Source organism: Bombina bombina, chromosome 7 (genome assembly GCF_027579735.1).
Source record: "Bombina bombina isolate aBomBom1 chromosome 7, aBomBom1.pri, whole genome shotgun sequence".
Taxonomy (NCBI): Eukaryota; Metazoa; Chordata; class Amphibia; order Anura; family Bombinatoridae; genus Bombina; species Bombina bombina.
In genome coordinates, this window is record NC_069505.1 from 453,923,298 (window position 1) to 453,933,606 (window position 10,309).

Sequence of the window (10,309 nt, forward strand, 5' to 3'; positions counted from 1 at the left end):
CACATCCCCATCACACTCACCCTCTGATCTCTCACATACACATACCTCTCACACTCACCCTCTGATCTCTCACACACACACACACATCCCCATCACACTCACCCTCTGATCTCTCACATACACATCCCCATCACACTCACCCTCTGATCTCTCACATACACATCCCCATCACACTCACCCTCTGATCTCTCACACACATCACCCTCTGATCTCTCACACACATCCCCCTCACACTCACCCTCTGATCTCTCACACACATCCCCCTCTGATTTCTCACATACACATCCCTCTCAGGGTGACCAGACATTCCTGATTTCCGGGGACAGTCCCCGGATTGAGGTGACTGTCCCCGGACATATTATGTCCCCGGAAATGTCCCCGGAAGACAGATGGTCTGTACCGGTCCTGTTAGAAAACATTCTCACATCTTCAGCATGTTCATCTGGCCAGGGGCGGAGCTACTACTAGCGGTGCAGAAGTTGCTATATTCAGTGCAATCGGCAGCACATGCACTGTGTGACTGTATTTTGTTCAGCAAGCACAAGCATTAACAAACTGTGCAGCATAGGTGGCAGCTCTTATCCCCGCCCACCTCTTCTTGCAGCACGCTAAACATGTATACAGTCTGTAATCCTGTACCATCAGCATGCATGTCCAGGGAGAGGAGGTGAGAGGAGCTGGCATTTTGATCCGTGACATTTGTGTGCTTGATTTAAACTTCTCCTTCTGTGCTCTGGCCACACTCAGGGATCTTTTCCTGCAATAAGGCTCTAATTCAGCAGAGTTTAGGTGAGGGATGGGGCACACAGACAGCAAGAGACACTAGAAGAACCTGGAGCCAGCTTATGTTTTATTATATTATATTGCCCCCTGTGTCCTTATGCATCTGCCACCAGCCGGTGAACCCTGCTGCTTCCTGAGCTGTCTGTCACAGTAAGCAGCCAGTGAGATAAACACTGCAAGTCCTCATTGCCTGACTGTCACAGTAAGCAGCCAGTGAGATAATCACTGCAAGCCCTGATTGCCTGACTGTCACAGTAAGCAGCCAGTGAGATAAACACTGTAAGCCCTGATTGGCTGACTGTCACAGTAAGCAGCAAGTGAGATAAACACTGCAAGTTCACATTGCCTGACTGTCACAGTAAGCAGCCTGTGAGATAAACACTGCAAACCCTGATTGCCTGACTGTCACAGTAAGCAGCCAGTGAGATAAACACTGCAAGTCCTCATTGCCTGACTGTCACAGTAAGCAGCCAGTGAGATAAACACTGCAAGTCCTCATTGCCTGACTGTCACAGTAAGCAGCCAGTGAGATAAACACTGCAAGTCCTCATTGCCTGACTGTCACAGTAAGCAGCCAGTGAGATAAACACTGCAAGTCCTCATTGCCTGAATGTCACATTAAGCAGCAAGTGAGATAAACACTGCAAGTCCTCATTGCCTGACTGTCACATTAAGCAGCCAGTGAGATAAACACTGCAAGTCCTCATTGCCTGGCTGTCACAGTAAGCAGCAAGTGAGATAAACACTGCAAGTCCTCATTGCCTGACTGTCACAGTAAGCAGCCTGTGAGATAAACACTGCAAGCCCTGATTGCCTGACTGTCACAGTAAGCAGCCTGTGAGATAAACACTGCAAGCCCTGATTGCCTGACTGTCACAGTAGGCAGCCAGTGAGATAAACACTGCAAGTCCTCATTGCCTGACTGTCACAGTAAGCAGCCAGTGAGATAAACACTGCAAGCCCTGATTGCCTGACTGTCACAGTAAGCAGCCAGTAAGATAAACAAAGCAAGTCCTCATTGCGTGGCTGTCACAGTAAGCAGCCAGTGAGATAAACACTGCAAGTCCTCATTGCCTGACTGTCACAGTAAGCAGCCTGTGAGATAAACACTGCAAGCCCTGATTGCCTGACTGTCACAGTAAGCAGCCAGTGAGATAAACACTGCAAGCCCTGATTGCCTGACTGTCACAGTAGGCAGCCAGTGAGATAAACACTGCAAGTCCTCATTGCCTGACTGTCACAGTAAGCAGCCAGTGAGATAAACACTGCAAGCCTTGATTGCCTGACTGTCACAGTAAGCAGCCAGTGAGATAAACACTGCAAGTCCTCATTGAATGGCTGTCACAGTAAGCAGCCAGTGAGATAAACACTGCAAGTCCTCATTGCCTGACTGTCACATTAAGCAGCAAGTGAGATAAACACTGCAAGTCCTCATTGCCTGGCTGTCACAGTAAGCAGCCAGTGAGATAAACACTGCAAGTCCTCATTGCCTGACTGTCACATTAAGCAGCAAGTGAGATAAACACTGCAAGTCCTCATTGCCTGACTGTCATAGTAAGCAGCCAGTGAGATAAACACTGCAAGCCCTGATTGCCTGACGGTCAAAGTAAGCAGCCAGTGAGATAAACACTGCAAGTCCTCATTGCCTGACTGTCACAGTAAGCAGCCAGTGAGATAAACACTGCAAGCCCTGATTGCCTGACTGTCACAGTAGGCAGCCAGTGAGATAAACACTGCAAGTCCTCATTGCCTGACTGTCACAGTAAGCAGCCAGTGAGATAAACACTGCAAGCCTTGATTGCCTGACTGTCACAGTAAGCAGCCAGTGAGATAAACACTGCAAGTCCTCATTGAATGGCTGTCACAGTAAGCAGCCAGTGAGATAAACACTGCAAGTCCTCATTGCCTGACTGTCACATTAAGCAGCAAGTGAGATAAACACTGCAAGTCCTCATTGCCTGGCTGTCACAGTAAGCAGCCAGTGAGATAAACACTGCAAGTCCTCATTGCCTGACTGTCACATTAAGCAGCAAGTGAGATAAACACTGCAAGTCCTCATTGCCTGACTGTCACATTAAGCAGCAAGTGAGATAAACACTGCAAGTCCTCATTGCCTGACTGTCACAGTAAGCAGCCAGTGAGATAAACACTGCAAGCCCTGATTGCCTGACGGTCAAAGTAAGCAGCCAGTGAGATAAACACTGCAAGTCCTCATTGCCTGACTGTCACAGTAAGCAGCCAGTGAGAAACACTGCAAGCCCTGATTGCCTGACTGTCACAGTAAGCAGCCAGTGAGATAAACAAAGCAAGTCCTCATTGCGTGGCTGTCACAGTAAGCAGCCAGTGAGATAAACACTGCAAGCCCCGATTGCCTGACTGTCACAGTAAGCAGCCAGTGAGATAAACACTGCAAGCCCTGATTGCCTGACTGTCACAGTAAGCAGCCAGTGAGATAAACACTGCAAGCCCCAATTGCCTGACTGTCACAGTAAGCAGCCAGTGAGATAAACACTGCAAGCCCCAATTGCCTGACTGTCACAGTAAGCAGCCAGGGAGATAAACACTGCAAGTCCTCATTGCCTGACTGTCACAGTAAGCAGCAAGTGAGATAAACACTGCAAGTCCTCATTGCCTGACTGTCACAGTAAGCAGCCAGTGAGATAAACACTGCAAGCCCTGATTGCCTGACGGTCACAGTAAGCAGCCAGTGAGATAAACACTGCAAGTCCTCATTGCATGACTGTCACAGTAAGCAGCCAGTGAGATAGACACTGCAAGCCCTGATTGCCTGACTGTCACAGTAAGCAGCCAGTGAGGTAAACACTGCAAGCCCTCATTGCCTGACTGTCACAGTAAGCAGCCAGTGAGATAAACACTGCAAGCCCTCATTGCCTGACTGTCACAGTAAGCAGCAAGTGAGATAAACACTGCAAGTCAACATTGCCTGACTGTCACAGCAAGCAGCCAGTGAGATAAACACTGCAAGCCCTGATTGCCTGACTGTCACAGTAAGCAGCCAGTGAGATAAACAATGCAAGCCCTGATTGCCTGACTGTCACAGTAAGCAGCCAGTGAGATAAACACTGCAAGCCCTGATTGCCTGACTGTCACAGTAAGCAGCCAGTGAGATAAACACTGCAAGCCCTGATTGCCTGACTGTCACAGTAAGCAGCCTGTGAGATAAACACTGCAAGCCCTGATTGCCTGACTGTCACAGTAAGCAGCCAGTGAGATAAAGACTGCAAGCCCTGATTGCCTGACTGTCACAGTAAGCAGCCAGTGAGATAAACACTGCAAGCCCTCATTGCCTGACTATCACAGTAAGCAGCCAGTGAGATAAACACTGCAAGCCCCGATTGCCTGACTGTCACAGTAAGCAGCCAGTGAGATAAACACTGCAAACCCTGATTGCCTGACTGTCACAGTAAGCAGCCAGTGAGATAAACACTGCAAGCCCTGATTGCCTGACTGTCACAGTAAGCAGCCAGTGGGATAAACACTGCAAGCCCTGATTGCCTGACTGTCACATTAAGCAGCCAGTGAGATAAACACTGCATGCCCTGATTGCCCGACTGTCACAGTAAGCAGACAGTGAGATAAACACTGCAAGCCCTCATTGCCCGACTGTCACAGTAAGCAGCAAGTGAGATAAACACTGCAAGTCAACATTGCCTGACTCTCATAGTAAGCAGCCAGTGAGATAAACACTGCAAGCCCTGATTGCCTGACTGTCACAGTAAGCAGCCAGTGAGATAAACACTGCAAGTCCTCATTGCCTGACTGTCACAGTAAGCAGCAAGTGAGATAAACACTGCAAGTCAACATTGCCTGACTGTCACAGTAAGCAGCCAGTGAGATAAACACTGCAAGCCCTGATTGCCTGACTGTCACAGTAAGCAGCCAGTGAGATAAACACTGCAAGCCCTGATTGGCTGACTGTCACAGTAAGCAGCCAGTGAGATAAACACTGCAAGTCCTCATTGCCTGACTGTCACAGTAAGCAGCAAGTGAGATAAACACTGCAAGTCCCGATTGCCTGACTGTCACAGTAAGCAGCCAGTGAGATAAACACTGCAAGCCCCGATTGCCTGACTGTCACAGTAAGCAGCCAGTGAGATTAACACTGCAAGCCCTGATTGGCTGACTGTCAAAGTAAGCAGCCAGTGAGATAAACAATGCAAGCCCTGATTGCCTGACTGTCACAGTAAGCAGCCAGTGAGATAAACACTGCAAGTCCTCATTGCCTGACTGTCACAGTAAGCAGCCAGTGAGATAAACACTGCAAGCCCTGATTGCCTGACTGTCACAGTAAGCAGCCAGTGAGATACACTGCAAGCCCTCATTGCCTGACTGTCACAGTAAGCAGCAAGTGAGATACACACTGCAAGTCAACATTGCCTGACTGTCACAGTAAGCAGCCAGTGAGATAAACACTGCAAGCCCTGATTGCCTGACTGTCAAAGAAAGCAGCCAGTGAGATAAACACTGCAAGCCCTGATTGCCTGACTGTCACAGTAAGCAGCCAGTGAGATAAAGACTGCAAGCCCTGATTGCCTGACTGTCACAGTAAGCAGCCAGTGAGATAAACACTGCAAGTCCTCATTGCCTGACTGTCACAGTAAGCAGCCAGTGAGATAAACACTGCAAGCCCCGATTGCCTGACTGTCACAGTAAGCAGCCAGTGAGATAAACACTGCAAGCCCTGATTGCCTGACTGTCACAGTAAGCAGCCAGTGAGATAAACACTGCAAGCCCTGATTGCCTGACTGTCACAGTAAGAAGCCAGTGAGATAAACACTGCAAGCCCTGATTGCCTGACTGTCACAGTAAGCAGCCAGTGAGATAAACACTGCAAGCCCTCATTGCCTGACTGTCACAGTAAGCAGCAAGTGAGATAAACACTGCAAGTTAACATTGCCTGACTGTCACAGTAAGCAGCCAGTGAGATAAACACTGCAAGCCCTGATTGCCTGACTGTCAAAGTAAGCAGCCAGTGAGATAAACACTGCAAGCCCTGATTGCCTGACTGTCACAGTAAGCAGCCAGTGAGATAAACACTGCAAGTCCTCATTGCCTGACTGTCACAGTAAGCAGCCAGTGGGATAAACACTGCAAGTCCTCATTGCCTGACTGTCACAGTAAGCAGCCAGTGAGATAAACACTGCAAGCCCTGATTGCCTGACGGTCACAGTAAGCAGCCAGTGAGATAAACACTGCAAGCCCTGATTGCCTGACTGTCACAGTAAGCAGCCAGTGAGATAAACACTGCAAGCCCTGATTGCCCGACTGTCACAGTAAGCAGCCAGTGAGATAAACACTGCAAGCCCTGATTGCCTGACTGTCACAGTAAGCAGCCAGTGAGATAAACACTGCAAGCCCTTATTGGCTGACTGTCACAGTAAGCAGCCAGTGAGATAAACACTGCAAGCCCTGATTGGCTGACTGTCACAGTAAGCAGCCAGTGAGATAAACAATGCAAGCCCTGATTGCCTGACTGTCACAGTAAGCAGCAAGTGAGATAAACACTGCAAGTCAACATTGCCTGACTGTCACAGTAAGCAGCCAGTGAGATAAACACTGCAAGCCCTGATTGCCTGACTGTCACAGTAAGCAGACAGTGAGATAAACACTGCAAGCCCTCATTGCCTGACTGTCACAGTAAGCAGCAAGTGAGATAAACACTGCAAGTCAACATTGCCTGACTGTCACAGTAAGCAGCCAGTGAGATAAACACTGCAAGCCCTGATTGCCTGACTGTCAAAGTAAGAAGCCAGTGAGATAAACACTGCAAGCCCTGATTGCCTGACTGTCACAGTAAGCAGCCAGTGAGATAAACACTGCAAGCCCTGATTGCCTGACTGTCACAGTAAGCAGCCAGTGAGATAAACACTGCAAGCCCTCATTGTCTGACTGTCACAGTAAGCAGCCAGTGGGATAAACACTGCAAGCCCTGATTGCCTGACTGTCACAGTAAGCAGCCAGTGAGATAAACACTGCAAGCCCTGATTGCCTGACTGTCACAGTAAGCAGCCTGTGAGATAAACACTGCAAGCCCTGATTGCCTGACTGTCACAGTAAGCAGGCAGTGAGATAAACACTGCAAGCCCTGATTGCCTGACTGTCACAGTAAGCAGCCAGTGAGATAAACACTGCAAGCCCACATTGCCTGACTGTCACAGTAAGCAGCCAGTGAGATAAACACTGCAAGCCCTGATTGCCTGACTGTCACAGTAAGCAGCCAGTGAGATAAACACTGCAAGCCCTGATTGGCTGACTGTCACAGTAAGCAGCCAGTGAGATAAACACTGCAAGTCCTCATTGCCTGACTGTCACAGTAAGCAGCAAGTGAGATAAACACTGCAAGTCAACATTGCCTGACTGTCAAAGTAAGCAGCCAGTGAGATAAACACTGCAAGCCCTGATTGCCTGACTGTCACAGTAAGCAGCCAGTGAGATAAACACTGCAAGCCCTGATTGCCTGACTGTCACAGTAAGCAGCCAGTGAGATAAACACTGCAAGCCCTGATTGCCTGACTGTCACAGTAAGCAGCCTGTGAGATAAACACTGCAAGCCCTGATTGCCTGTCACAGTAAGCAGCCAGTGAGATAAAGACTGCAAGCCCTGATTGCCTGACTGTCACAGTAAGCAGCCAGTGAGATAAACACTGCAAGTCCTCATTGCCTGACTGTCACAGTAAGCAGCAAGTGAGATAAACACTGCAAGTCAACATTGCCTGACTGTCACAGTAAGCAGCCAGTGAGATAAACACTGCAAGCCCTGATTGCCTGACTGTCACAGTAAGCAGCCAGTGAGATAAACACCGCAAGCCCTGATTGGCTGACTGTCACAGTAAGCAGCCAGTGAGATAAACACCGCAAGTCCCGATTGGCTGACTGTCACAGTAAGCAGCAAGTGAGATAAACACCGCAAGTCAACATTGCCTGACTGTCACAGTAAGCAGCCAGTGAGATAAACACTGCAAGTCCCGATTGCCTGACTGTCACAGTAAGCAGCCAGTGAGATAAACACTGCAAGCCCCGATTGCCTGACTGTCACAGTAAGCAGCCAGTGAGATAAACACTGCAAGCCCTGATTGGCTGACTGTCAAAGTAAGCAGCCAGTGAGATAAACAATGCAAGCCCTGATTGCCTGACTGTCACAGTAAGCAGCCAGTGAGATAAACACTGCAAGTCCTCATTGCCTGACTGTCACAGTAAGCAGCAAGTGAGATAAACACTGCAAGCCCTGATTGCCTGACTGTCACAGTAAGCAGCCAGTGAGATAAACACTGCAAGCCCTGATTGCCTGACTGTCACAGTAAGCAGCCAGTGAGATAAACACTGCAAGCCCTGATTGCCTGACTGTCACAGTAAGCAGCCAGTGAGATAAACACTGCAAGCCCTGATTGCCTGACTGTCACAGTAAGCAGCCATTGAGATAAACACTGCAAGCCCTGATTGCCTGACTGTCACAGTAAGCAGCCAGTGAGATACACTGCAAGCCCTGATTGCCTGACTGTCACACTAAGCAGCAAGTGAGATAAACACTGCAAGCCCTCATTGCCTGACTGTCACACTAAGCAGCAAGTGAGATAAACACTACAAGCCCTGATTGCCTGACTGTCAAATTAAGCAGCCAGTGAGATAAACACTGCAAGCCCTGATTGCCTGACTGTCACAGTAAGCAGCCAGTGAGATAAACACTGCAAACCCTGATTGCCTGTCACAGTAAGCAGCCTGTGAGATAAACACTGCAAGCCCTGATTGCCTGACTGTCACAGTAAGCAGCCAGTGAGATAAAGACTGCAAGCCCTGATTGCCTGACTGTCACAGTAAGCAGCCAGTGAGATAAACACTGCAAGCCCTCATTGCCTGACTGTCACAGTAAGCAGCGAGATAAACGCTGCAAGTCCTCATTGCCTGACTGTCACAGTAAGCAGCAAGTGAGATAAACACTGCAAGCCCTGATTGCCTGACTGTCACACTAAGCAGCCAGTGAGATAAACACTGCAAGCCCTGATTGCCTGACTGTCACAGTAAGCAGCCAGTGAGGTAAACACTGCAAGCCCTCATTGCCTGACTGTCACAGTAAGCAGCAAGTGAGATAAACACTGCAAGTCAACATTGCCTGACTGTCACAGTAAACAGCCAGTGAGATAAACACTGCAAGCCCTGATTGCCTGACTGTCAAATTAAGCAGCCAGTGAGATAAACACTGCAAGCCCTGATTGCCTGACTGTCACAGTAAGCAGCCTCTGAGATAAAGACTGCAAGCCCTGATTGCCTGACTGTCACAGTAAGCAGCCAGTGAGATAAAGACTGCAAGCCCTGATTGCCTGACTGTCACAGTAAGCAGCCAGTGAGATAAACACTGCAAGCCCTCATTGCCTGACTGTCACAGTAAGCAGCCAGTGAGATAAACACCGAAAGCCCTGATTGCCTGACTGTCACAGTAAGCAGCCAGTGAGATACACTGCAAGCCCTCATTGCCTGACTGTCACAGTAAGCAGCAAGTGAGATACACACTGCAAGTCAACATTGCCTGACTGTCACAGTAAGCAGCCAGTGAGATAAACACTGCAAGCCCTCATTGCCTGACTGTCACAGTAAGCAGCCAGTGAGATAAACACTGCAAGCCCTCATTGCCTGACTGTCACAGTAAGCAGCAAGTGAGATACACACTGCAAGCCCTGATTGCCTGACTGTCACAGTAAGCAGCCAGTGAGATAAACACTGCAAGCCCTGATTGCCTGACTGTCACAGTAAGCAGCCAGTGAGATAAACACTGCAAGTCCTCATTGCCTGACTGTCATAGTAAGCAGCCAGTGAGATAAACACCGAAAGCCCTGATTGCCTTACTGTCACAGTAAGCAGCCAGTGAGATAAACACTGCAAGCCCTCATTGCCTGACTGTCACAGTAAGCAGCCAGTGAGATAAACACTGCAAGCCTGACTGTCAAGCCTCTATCACTATTTGCTTAATTAGTAGGAAGATATTTATAATTGCTGTATTTTTTTTTTTATAATATTGTTTCCCTGATCTCCTAATTCTCCCAACCCAAATTTTATTACACCCCCATACTATCACCCAATTTGTATGCAACTGTGGAGTATCCTGTGCTAATAAATTAGTTTTTTACCATTTGCCAATAAAAAAAAAATGTCCCCGGATTTCATTTTAAAAATATGGTCACCTTACCTCACACTCACCCTCTGATCTCTCACATACACATCCCCCTCCCACTCACCCTCTGATCTAACACACATCCCACTCACCCTCTGATCTCACACACACATCCCCCTCCCACTCACCCTTTGATCTCACACACACACACACATCCCCTCACACTCACCCTCTGAACTCTCACACACATCCCCCTCACACTCACCCTCTGATCTCACACACACATCCCCCTCACACTCACCCTCTGATCTCTCACATACACATCCCCCTCACACATCCCCCTCACACTCACCCTCTGATCTCTCACATACACATCCCCCTCACACTCACCCTCTGATCTCT